General features: G+C 36.6%; 1 non-coding gene across 1 annotated transcript; it reads left to right on the forward strand.

Moving 5' to 3' along the window:
* Window positions 1–2,696: 2,696 nt before the first annotated feature.
* On the forward strand, window positions 2,697–2,817 carry LOC111763620 (small nucleolar RNA SNORA26). Its single transcript, XR_002796456.2, has one exon. It is a non-coding gene; the product is annotated as a small nucleolar RNA SNORA26 (small nucleolar RNA).
* Window positions 2,818–12,281: the final 9,464 nt, after the last annotated feature.

Raw genomic sequence — 12,281 nt, forward strand, 5'->3', positions numbered from 1 at the left:
GGTGCAAAAAAAAAAGCAGGTTCCGTCTTGCCCTCTCTGCATTCAACTCTTCTAACTGCCAGTCTTGTTGATCAACAGGAGCCAAATTCTACCACTAGATGTTTGGCTGGAGACCCTCCACGCAGGAGTATGTAGTAAAGACCTTTTGACCTAGATTTTTTCCTTTACTTCTCTCATATTCCCATTCCATTTGGCAGCTGGACATTTATGGTTTCCAGAATCGCCCAAAAACACTGACATTTTTGCCTATGGCACCGCTTTAGTAGGGCCAGTTAGTTATTTTTCTCTGATTTTCCAGCTCTCTCCTCCTTCCAAACGCTCCTTCTCAGCTTTTCTGATAATTGTCTAAGCTCTCATTCTAATAATAATTTCCTACTCTTTAATTCTGTTTTCCTGATTGAACCCTGATTGATATTGTTATTTTATTAAAAAAAACAATAATGAATATTTCAGAGTCTTAAAAGTTTGGTTTGGAAGATGTTTTCTAAAATAAAATAAGGCAATTGTCCTACTACTTTTAGTTTCACCCAGTTTTTTCAAAGAATGGTTTCTCCCACTTCACACTACTCATTTTTAGACATAATTACAGAAATATATTTTTCATGACTTGATGTTAAAATTTGGTACTAAAATTATGTAATTTAATAAACCTAATTTTACATGCAATACATTTGGAAAGTTAACTTTGTAAATCAAAGATTTAGTTAGGGAAATTTTCATTTGATAATTAGAAAAGGGTCAAAGTTCATTTTTACAAAGCCCTTAATGATTCATTTTACTTAGATAATTTAAAAAAAGAAAAATCTTTTGTTGTTAAACCTATCTCAGTTTTTCACTCTTCTACACTGTACATTCCTTTGTGATTTTCAAGGTCATCGTTAATACACAATGAACAAAAACTTTATTTCACCAGGGGACATAATAAATGGTAGATTTACACTTGAAAGCAAAAGTTCTGTCTTTGGTATGGTGAGATTCAGCTCCTTTGTACTTCAATTCCTCGTTCTTTGCAATTTCCTTTCCTATACAAGTATTCATTATCACAGGGAGGAAATCTTGTCACATGCAGTGACAAATTGTTTCATTTATTTAAGATAGAGCCTTTGAATTTCACTCCCTATGCTAATGCAAACACATCTTTAATGATGAGGAAAAGATAAAATCCTTACCTACCATGAGCAGAAATTTCTCAGTCTTCACAAGCTTATAAGCAAACCACATACTGAGTTGCCAATCGGCTGTCTGAACAACAGCCTCCTTTTAATCAGTAAATCATTACACCAATAACAACACCACCAACAAAAAAATACTTCAGCCTTTTGAGGTTAGCGTCACATCTTACTTCGTACTTTCATAAAGTTTATCCCAGAGTAAATTTCTCCACTGACTCCAAAAAGCAGTCTTTAGAAGTCAAAGAAAAATAGAGTTCCACCCTTTCTCTAAATCAAGATGCATACTGCTTTTTTCACAGTTTTGCTAAAATCATAATTATCGAAGGTTCCTTTAGTAGCTGAATCCTGTCCCATGGTTTTCCCTCAAATATCCCAACACAATCTCTAAGACAAAACTGATTATTTTTTTACTTACCATGGTAAGGGATACAACCACCCCAGATAGTTTTGGTGGTATCTTGGAGGGAAAAAACTGAGGTGAGGGTTTATTGAGAATTGAGATTTTATGGCAGGCTTTACTAAAGATGGTGTACTGCTTGATTAGAATTTGGTAAGGATCAGGACACAACAGTCCATGATTGGTGGAAACAGCAAGGATTGTACATCCAGAGGAAGGATTCAAAGAATCCCAGGGCATAAACTGTTAATTGATGCTTTCCATTGAAAATTTTATGGGTCTTTCAGAGAGTTACTTTAATGAATAGTCAAACATTTGCCTCAGCAGGAGATTCCTAGAAGAATAAAGTCATGCTAATGAAGACAGAAGAATTCCACAAAGACATATTAAGTAGAGAGAAAGTTCTTGTTTAGGTTCTCAGTGTCCAGACTGAGACTGGAGTTCTTGGTTCCTAATCTCACTGATTTCAAGATACCATCAATTATTTTCATTAAAGTGATCTGATAAAGGAGGCTTTTGATCAGTCTTGGGATATTACCTAACATAGAAAGGCAATAATAGTTTAAAAATATTTACTTTTAAAGTAGTTTAAGAGAAGCGGATGAGGCTCAGATGATAGGGCCTCAGCTTACAATATGGGAGGGCCCGGGTTCGATCCCTGAAGCCTCCTGGTGAAAAAGAAGAAAAGAAAGCGTACCTGCATGGCAAGCTGAGTGCCCGCGTGGTGAGCCAAATGTCCATGTGAGGACCCGCATGGCAAGTCAATTCCCTCGCAATAAACCAGTGCCAGCATGGCAAGCAGACTGCCCGCACAGCAAGCTGAGTGCCCATGTAGTGAGCTAGTGCACAAGTGAGTCACACAGCAAGATGATGCAACAAAAAAGAGACAACAGGGGGGAGTCAAGGTGAAGCACAGCAGAGACCAGGAAATGAGGTGGCACAATCCAGAAAGGGACCCTCTCTCCACATCAGAGCTCCCCAGGATGAATCCCAGTAAATCCTAGAGTAGAAAGATGAGAAGACAAAAAGAAAAATAGATACAGAAAATCACACAGCGAATGGACTCAAACAGCAAACATGGCAGAGAGGGGGAGGGGGAGAAAAAAAGTAATTTAACACTCCTTCCAGTGCGCTTTTAAGGTTGATTCTGCATTTGAAGAGGCTAACACAGAAGGTAAAGTAAGTCTCCATAAAACCCAGAGAGGAGATTATAAAACTCCTCTTTGGATTCTGTCTGGAGTCACAGCTGAGAAGAGAAGAGGAGGGGAAAGGAGGGGAAGGAAAGAAAGGGGAGGGAAGGGGTCATAAATATGAGGGTCTATTTCTGAACTCTCAATTCCATTCCATCAGTCTATATATTTATCCTTGTATCAAAAAAAGTAATTTAAGTAATATTTCAAAATATTTTTAAAAATTGGAAAATCACATCTTTTTTATTTTAGGATCAAGTCTCATCAAATGAATAATTAGTGCATGCCAGTATAATTGTGTATTACCAAGAGACTTATAGAAAAGGCAGGTGAAAAAAAGGAAAAGAAACCAAGTAAACAAATGGAAAAAAACCCTATGAAATTAAGAGAAGTTACAAAGCAGAAGGGACAGTAAGAGGAGTGAACCCTGATCACAATTACTTTTGTGTGTGTGTGTGTCCTTTGGAGACACTGTACCCATAGCTACTTACTTCAGTCTGAAAGACACTCTATCATAAGCATCATTTGAGATTTCTTTTCTAATAAGAATATGAATATAACAGTCTCTAAGTGCAAAGCTATATTATATAAGAGTTAAGGCTTCACTTAGGTATCCTTTTTCTTTCCCTTAAACATGATTTACCTATATACTTGCAGCAACTTTTCTTAACCTGCTAAGATACTCAAGCTGCCCTGTCTATTCCAAAGTCCATACCAACCCACCAAGTGTTAGAAAGCACATGCAAGAATTTGAATCACTTACATCTCTGAGCATTTCATTTCATTCAGATGGCATTGCCTCCCTGTAAGACACTGTAAATGAATGAAGTGCTGTGTTGATTACATTCTGGTGCAAGCTCATTACCTCATGTGAAACAATTTATGGACCAACAGACCACAGGGTAGAGTGGGACTGCTTTTCCTTTGTCTTTTGCCTAATCTATCACTCTTAAAGCTTTATTTATTTAGAGAGTGAATATAAATTAAAAGTTTCTTTAGACCTTAGCTTACTTGGTGGTGAATCTGAAGTAGAAGAAAACCAGTAAGCTATGAATGTTACCTTACTTGCAAATAAATTTAAAAAGAGAAAAAGATCTTGGGATGAGATTATTCTGGATTTTCTGGGTGGGCACCAAATCTGAAGTCAAGTGCGCATATCAAAGACACACAGAGAAGAAAACACTCTGACAATAGAGTCAGAGATTGGAGTGATGTAGCCACAAACCAAGGCAGCATGTAATAGCCAGAAGCCGTAAGTGGCTAGGACTGGATGTGCCCTAGAGGCCTTGGAGAAAGGATAGCTTTGCAGGTCAGATTTCTGTTGTCCACAACTGTGAGAGAATAGATTTTGGTTGCTTTAAACCATCAGATTTGTTGTAATTTGTTATAGCTACCACAGGAAATTAACACAACTTTAATATATTTTGTGGAGTCTAAAATCTGTGTAAATCCACAAGAGAACTCATAACACACATTATGTAGATAACTACTCACAGTAGTACAGAAGACACTTTGTGTTGACTTTGTGATGGATGCCCTGTTATATCCTTTATATAAACCCCAACTTAATTTGTACTGATTTCTCATACTGAAATGAGACATGAAGAGCTATTAGAATTGGGCAGACTGAAATCTGATAAATTAGCTTGAAGTTGATATTTTTGTAGATGAAAAATGATTGAATATTAGCACTTTCATATGGTTTAAAGTTAATGGTCAGTAGGATTTATTCAAGGGAAAAATATAATATGGTCAGTAAATATTTTACATATTGGTTATTATTCCCTTCCTTTAATGGATTTTGTCATGACTTTGTCAGTAGTTTATAGTAAAATCCTCTGGCAGTGACAGTGTTTTCTATGAATAAATCATACACTTGACAACACACTACACAGAGGAGAAATAGAGCAACAGATAAAACAAGCTACAAAACCATTAGAGATGCCTGTTCTTGTTCATAAGTTTGCATCACTGGCTGATTTAATTTTCTCTTGGCAAAAATGATCCATATTCCAGTAATATCTGAAATAAAACCATAAATAGTGATGCATGTTCAAAGAAAAGTGAGATCAGGTTCATTAAAAAGTGCTTACTAGCTAACGATATACTCAGTTGGCTGCTTTTATGTATGAATTAGAGGCAATATATAAGCATGGATCATAGAAAGGAAAACTACTTGAGGTAGTTATCTTCTGGACTACCAAAAGCACTGCCATCCAGAGGTAGTTTCCAAGGATTTTTCTCTATGAATAAAATAAATACCAGGATACAGAAGATTTCAAAGAATGACGACTGGATTAGTACTTTCTGCCCAAATATAAATGTAAGAAGAATGACCTAAATTGGCAAGGCAAGTTAAAAAATGAATGGAAAATGTAGTACTACAAACTATTATTGATGTTGTATGGTGATCCTAATAAGCTCTATATATTTGTTAACTGAAGTTGTTTATTGGGATTTCTAATTTTATTTTTTGAAACTCAAACCCCTATTTAATTTAGTCGTATGCAGACAATTAATAGGGTTAATCAGAGATTGTCATTTCTAAAAATTATTTTGGGCATAATTAATTGGAAATAAGAAAGCAATTCTTTTGCATCTAGCAGAATAGAAATGAATTTCCTGGTAAAATCTTAGGGCCAAAAGAAAAACATGACATCTTATCTTCCCATGTGGACCACTCCTGGTACTTCAACTCTAACACCTTTAATACCTTTATTTTTCTACATTTACCATGGATATTTAGTACAGGTGGCATCTCCCTTACTATTAGATCTTCCAGACAACACATATAATTCCTTTTATAAAATGTGTATGTGCATAAATATAAATATGGTACTGAGGACTCCTCTGTTCTCTATGGGAGGGACTACCTGGAAACTTACCTTCTCATGACTGGGTCTCCTCCCAGTGGAATGGATACTGCCACATTCCATGGTTCCAAATCCCCAGGTTCAGGGTAGTTCATTCTAAGACAACCTCTTAAACTACTAGTACCTCAAATCCAGTTGGCCTAGTATCAAGAAACTGGTGAATTCCTCACTAACAAGGCTTTCTCATATATGTCTTACAAAATGGTAGACCAGCAGGGAGGCAATGTCCTCCACTGGAGTATATATTCCATTCTGCAGACCCAGCTGCATGGAAGCTCTACTTAGCACAACCACACAGAAAACCTCGATTTCAGTCAGAATACACAGCATATCTGTCATTTTTTGATCCTGAGTTCAGCACTAAAAGAGCATAACCTAAACCTGAAGATCTTCTCTCATGATTGACACTTTTCTGGCCACAGAGAAATACTTCCCATTTCTTGTCCTCTGTCCCTGGAACAAAAGCAACTTGTCTGAATGCCTAAGAGTTTGGTGAAGCAACATTCTACGGAGTTATAAAACTATAACACACGCTGGAAGCAATTCAGGGTAATGATATTTAACCAAAGAATGCAGATGATAGAAAATGCAAATTAATGACTTTTTAAAATCCTTTATTTCAGAGAGTGTGAACACAATTGATTCTTGTATAAGCAACTAATATTTTCCAGTAGGGCTGAGTATTAATTTTCTGGCAGATTTTGTTTTCCTATTTATTATCCAGACGTGCTCAGGAATTAGTGTGTATTCACAATAGCTACACTTGGGAATGGAACAATATTTTATAACTTTAAATATATTACTCTTAAATTTGTATATATATAGCTCAAGGCATACTATTGCATTGATAATCACTTGGACTTCAAATATTAGAATTACAAATAGTTTTTTAACAAAAATTTTAAAAATATTTTTAAATGTTCAAAAATATGAAAATTTTATATGTTTAATATAAAATGCAAATATTGGTTTATTGAAGTTGTATTTTACCTCTTTATTTTAATAGGTAGTTTAAAATATTTTAAGAAAAAACTTTGATAACACACAAAATAATTTTAATTGATAACTAAATATATTTGCATCATTTTATAGTTTAATGAAAATATTCATTTTTGATATGTGGTCAATAAATGACGTACATAATTTTAATGGGTTTTTAATCATTACAGTCAACAGATCATAAAATATTGAAAATCTTGGTTATAGGAACATATTGGATTTCCTAGAATGAAAGCAAGAAAAGTCATTTCATGAATATGAAATAGCATGAATTATTCATATATTTGCTTTAATTCTCATCTCAACATTGCTAGCCCATCAAGAAGACACCCAGAAATGCACAATAATAATTTAAAATAGTCATGTCAGTGTTCCGGATAATAAGGGGAAAATAGGCATTCTGTCTCATTACAGATATAAAACCTGGACAGATTTCATGGAATAATTATTTGAGGACTCTAGAAACTAAGCAGGGGCAGGCAGATTGGGAAAAAAGACCAGAATTCAAAAGACCACCAAATCTGCAACATTTTCCCTTGGACAAGGACTGAAAGTAGCAAGAACTCTGGAAGCTGGCTTTGGTGCAATCAGAGAAAACTACAGAAGAAGCCATCTAGTTCTCTCTCAATCCTTATTGCTTTTTTCTCTCTCTCTGTCCTACCCCTTGGCCACACACATGGACAGTTCACAGCCTCAGGAAACTAGAAAGTACTGGGGAGATGCAGAAAGGGAGCAATTCCATAAAGGTATTTATAAATTCCTGGATTTACTTCTTAGCTGTGCAGGTGCAAAACTTACTCTAAACTACATACAATAGCCTTTGAGACCTGAGCAATGGAATTAAATACTGTCCAGTTCCCAGACTAGTCACTAGGTGGTACATAACAAGGACAGATCCAAATAGCACTGCAAATGCTTTGGAAATGAGAACCCACTGGAATCAATAACACACAGAAGGCTGATAAAAAGGTATAAACTGAACAAAACTAGGTCAATTACCTGCTTTAAAAGAACATCATTCTCCATAGGATTTTAAAAAGACTCAGTCTTATAAAGCCAAAATATTCAAAATATGATTAAAAAAAAATTAAGACTCCATTTACCAGGAATAAGAAAAGTCTTGAAGTCACAAGTAAAAACTTTAGCCGACAGTGATACTGAGAATACAGATATTAGAATTATCTGGCAAAGACCTTAAAGCAGCTGTTTAAAACTATACCAAGAATTAAGGGCAAAATTCCTAAAGCAAAAAGGAAGAAAAGAAGAAAGAAATAGAGTGGGAGAGAGAGGACAGAGAGGAAAGAAAGAGATATGAAAGAAAGAAGAAAGATAGAAAGAAAGAGACATTCAGCAAAGAAAAAGATATAAAGAGTAACCAAATGAAAACTATACATAAGCACTATACTCTAGCTGGTAAAATTGTTTCCTGAAAATTTTATGGATTAACAACTTTTAAACTGATATGCATGAATATTGAGATTCCACTATTAAGCAAATGGAAAGCAGATATAGGAGCAAATTTCTTAGTGTTGGAGTGGGAAGTTACAGATAAGAAAGGAAAGGAAACTAGAATAATTCATATGCTATGGTACTGAGTTGGTAATATCTTTTTTTTTTTTTTAAAGATTTATTTATTTATTTTAATCCCCCCCCCCCCCCCCCCCGTTGTCTGCTCTCGGTGTCTATTTGCTGCGTCTTGTTTCTTTGTCCGCTTCTGTTGTCCTCAGCGGCAGGGGAAGTGTGGGCGGCGCCATTCCTGGGCAGGCTGCTCTTTCTTTTCACGCTGGGCGGCTTTCCTCACGGGCACACTCCTTGCGCGTGGGGCTCCCCCACGCGGGGGACACCCTTGCATGGCACGGCACTCCTTGCGCGCATCAGCACTGCGCATGGCCAGCTCCACACGGGTCAAGGAGGCCCGGGGTTTGAACCGCGGACCTCCCATATGGTAGACGGACGCCCTAACCACTGGGCCAAAGTCCGTTTCCCTGAGTTGGTAATATCTTTATGAATGCATGCTTTTTAAAATATAGATACTTGTGGTTACCTATCAAATATTTATAGATATGCATATATACATGAGGTAGTATACACAAATATATTTCTCAGTTCTATTAGCTGAAAAGGTCTAGAAACAATAACATCACTGTTGTGATATCATCCAGTGACCAAAAATTGTTACTAATACCACTTCCCAACACAAGGAACTAGGACTTTGAGGAGAAATAGCCAGTTCTGGAGGTGGGACAAAGAATATACAAATCTCATAGTGCCAGAATGTAAGAATGTACATAAATGTGCAAATGTGCATGCACACTCATGTACACCCATAGACAATCATGTATTGGTGGTGGAATGCCAAGGAGACCCAGGAACTGACTGAAAGAGCTTTCAATGGTGAAAGCTGCAATAATTTGTGCACATAATAAATAAATAATGGATTAATGGACTATAACCAAAGCATAAATTATGTAGTCAGGGCATACCAATCTACAAAATCATGAGGGTGGGCTGGAGGAAGGAACAGGTGAACTCTGAGGAATTTGCAGACTGTGGTTGAGAATACAATTGTGGGAATATTCTTTTGACAGTTATGGCAGGGGATGGACACTGGAGCAGGATTTCAGTAGTGGGGGCATACACATGCGGGGAAGAGTGCACCTGAGGCCTGCCTCTATAGAATATGAATGTATTCATATGGTCATAGGGTATTAACTCAGTGGGTGGAAACCCAAACAATAACCAAAACATACTAAATTCTCATTGTGGGAGTACTCTTGCCATTCTCAAGTAGAGTGGTAAGAATCTCTAGAGTACATAGGCAGGGCCTAAATAAAAAATGAAATAAAAAAAAATCAATATGCCAAGCCTTTGATAGTAATGCTTGTGTTTATGAACCTTATTCTTGTAAACCTGAAACTTAGCCTAGCAATATCTATTGCCTAGGAGTTACCTCCTGAAAACCTCCTTGTTACTCAAATGTGGCTCTCTCTAAGCCAAACCGAGCAAATAATCTCACTACCTTTCCCCCTGGCATGGACATGACTCCCAGGGATGAGCTTCCTGGCACTGAGGATTAATACCAAGCACCAACCAGCTATAAATTAGGAAAAACACCTTGACCAAAAGGTGGAAATATTAACTATGAAAGAGTTTTTATGGCTAAGAGATTTCAAAGTGAGTTGGAAGGTCCTTCCAGAGGTTATGCTTATGTATATCTCAGGTGGATCTCAAAAACTGCCACAGTAAACAAGCCTCAAACAGGGGTGCTCCTGAGAGCTCTAGAGATATTGGGACGCTAAGCAGGAAGCGTAACCACGTGAAGTCAGAACCCTGGTGGTGTTCCTTACTTTGGAATATATGCTAACCTATCTCCCCAGTGTAACATAGTTTGACTCATTTATAATTTCCCTATACATGATTCTTCTACCCTTTTTATTTGAACTTCTAATTAGAACTATACCTGTTAAATATATGACCCAGAGACTTAAATCTTCAATCTTTTCTTATGCTGATTGAGCCCTGACTCTCAGTAGAGTTGTAGTCAATGCCTATTCTTCAGTTTATTGGATTCACACAGGACAACTAATAAATTGATGATGATGGACAACCCCCATCCCAAAAAGCAAAAAGTATTTGCAACTGTGAGCAAAACAATTTTTTTTTCCATCTGCTTCACAAGATAAAAGCAGCCTTTTAAGCTGAAGCAGAGCAGACATCACAATCCCAAAATCTTCAAGACAGAGGAATGAACAAACAAGGGGGGAAAGCAACCATGGAGTAACAGAAGAACTTGTAACACTTTTATAAAGATAATGGTTACCAGAGTTTTGAGGGGAGGAGGAGGAAAGAATAGGTGAAACATGGGGCATTTTAGGGGCATTGGAATTGTTCTGCATGATATTGCAATGACGGATACAGGCCATTATACATTTTGTCGAAACCTATAAAAGTGTATGCTACAAAGTGTAAACCATATGTCAACTACAGACCCTGGTTATTAGAAATGCTTTAATATTTGTTCATCAATTGTAACAAACGTACCACACTAATGTAAAATGTTATTGATAGGGGAAAAGGTGAGTGGGGAGAAGGTAGGGTATACTGGAATACCCTACACTTTCAATGTAACTTTTCTGTAACCTAAAACTTGTTTAAAAATAAAGTTTATTATATGAAAAAAATAACTAAATGAGAAAAAAATATAAAAATCATTCCTACAGAAGAATTCCAAATAATTTATGCAGCTACTCTTCTCTCATGGAAGCCAAGCGTAACTCCTCACCTCTTAAGTGGGCTTCACAGAGTGACTTCTTCCCAAAAGGTATAGTATGAAAAGGGAGATCAAAGAGAGCAACTGTACAGTGAAAAAACCTGACAAACTCTACCTCATCCAGGTGATCAAAGTCAACATTAACAGTAGTAAGTCATGTCGATAGTATATACACTTGATATGAGGTGCTGAAAATGGCACTTCTGTGTTCTTTTCCCCAAAACCCTGGTCTAATCAAGACAACATCAGAGAAATCACAATTCTACAAAATATCTATCCAGTACTCTTCAAAATTGTTGAGGCACTATAAAATTAAAAAATAAAAAACCAAGGAAAGCCAGAAAGTCTAGAGGTGCTTAGACATGATGACTAAATGAAATGTGGATTCCTGGATGTAATCTGGGGTCATAAAACACTAAAGGAATCTGAATAAAGTATTATGCAAGAAAGGATTGACTCAGCAGGCTCGGGTTGGTCAAATCCTGCACATACCAAGGAAGACTTGTCGCCAGGATGGCCCTTTGCCATCCCATGAGAAATGACCTGTGAAACCTTGGAATAGTCTGCATGGTAAGAGTGTTCTTATATGACTGAGACCTTGAGACATTCTGTACCTTTTTGACCAGGTGGTACAGTATTTTTAGGATAAGTTTATTCCAAAAATGTGATTTACGGTGAATGCCCGTTTTTGCTCTGCAGACCAGTCTGAATAACTGAGGTCAGTCTTGTGAGAGATGCATGAATATATGCATGACCCCAATAGTAACCTTGGGCTCCAAGGCTCAGGTGAGCTTCCCCAGTTGGCAACACTTTACAAATGTTGTCTCATGTTTTGGGAATACTAAGTCTTGCTCTGTATGACCCCACAAAAATGGAACACCTGAAAATTAGTGCCTGGTTTCCTCTGTATTTCATCCCACATAACTTGTCTCTTTGCTGATTTTAATCCATATCCTTCTGCTCTAATAAACCTGAATGTAACAGTTTTTCTGAGTCCTTTGAGTCCTTCTAGCACGTTACTGAGCCTGAGCATGGTCTTGGGGACTCAATACAAGTATGGACATTGTTTAATATTAATGTATAAATATTGGTTCATTAGATGTACAAATATGTCATGTTAATATAAGATTTTAACAGGGGAAACTGTGTATGGGAAAATTGGAATTCTTTGTACTACCTATGCAACTTTTTTTTTTTTTTGCAAAATTAAATCTATTCAAATATAAAATGTGTATTACTGAGTGAAGAGTTGGCCTGAATTATAAACTCATCTTTGGTGTTTCAGTGAATTTTCCAATGATCTGTTGTCTTAACGATGTCAAATATATAGCTGGATAACTAAAATTTAAATAGAGAATGCAACAAGGAAAAATTAATGGA

This window comes from Dasypus novemcinctus, chromosome 3 (genome assembly GCF_030445035.2).
Source record: "Dasypus novemcinctus isolate mDasNov1 chromosome 3, mDasNov1.1.hap2, whole genome shotgun sequence".
Lineage (NCBI taxonomy): Eukaryota > Metazoa > Chordata > Mammalia > Cingulata > Dasypodidae > Dasypus > Dasypus novemcinctus.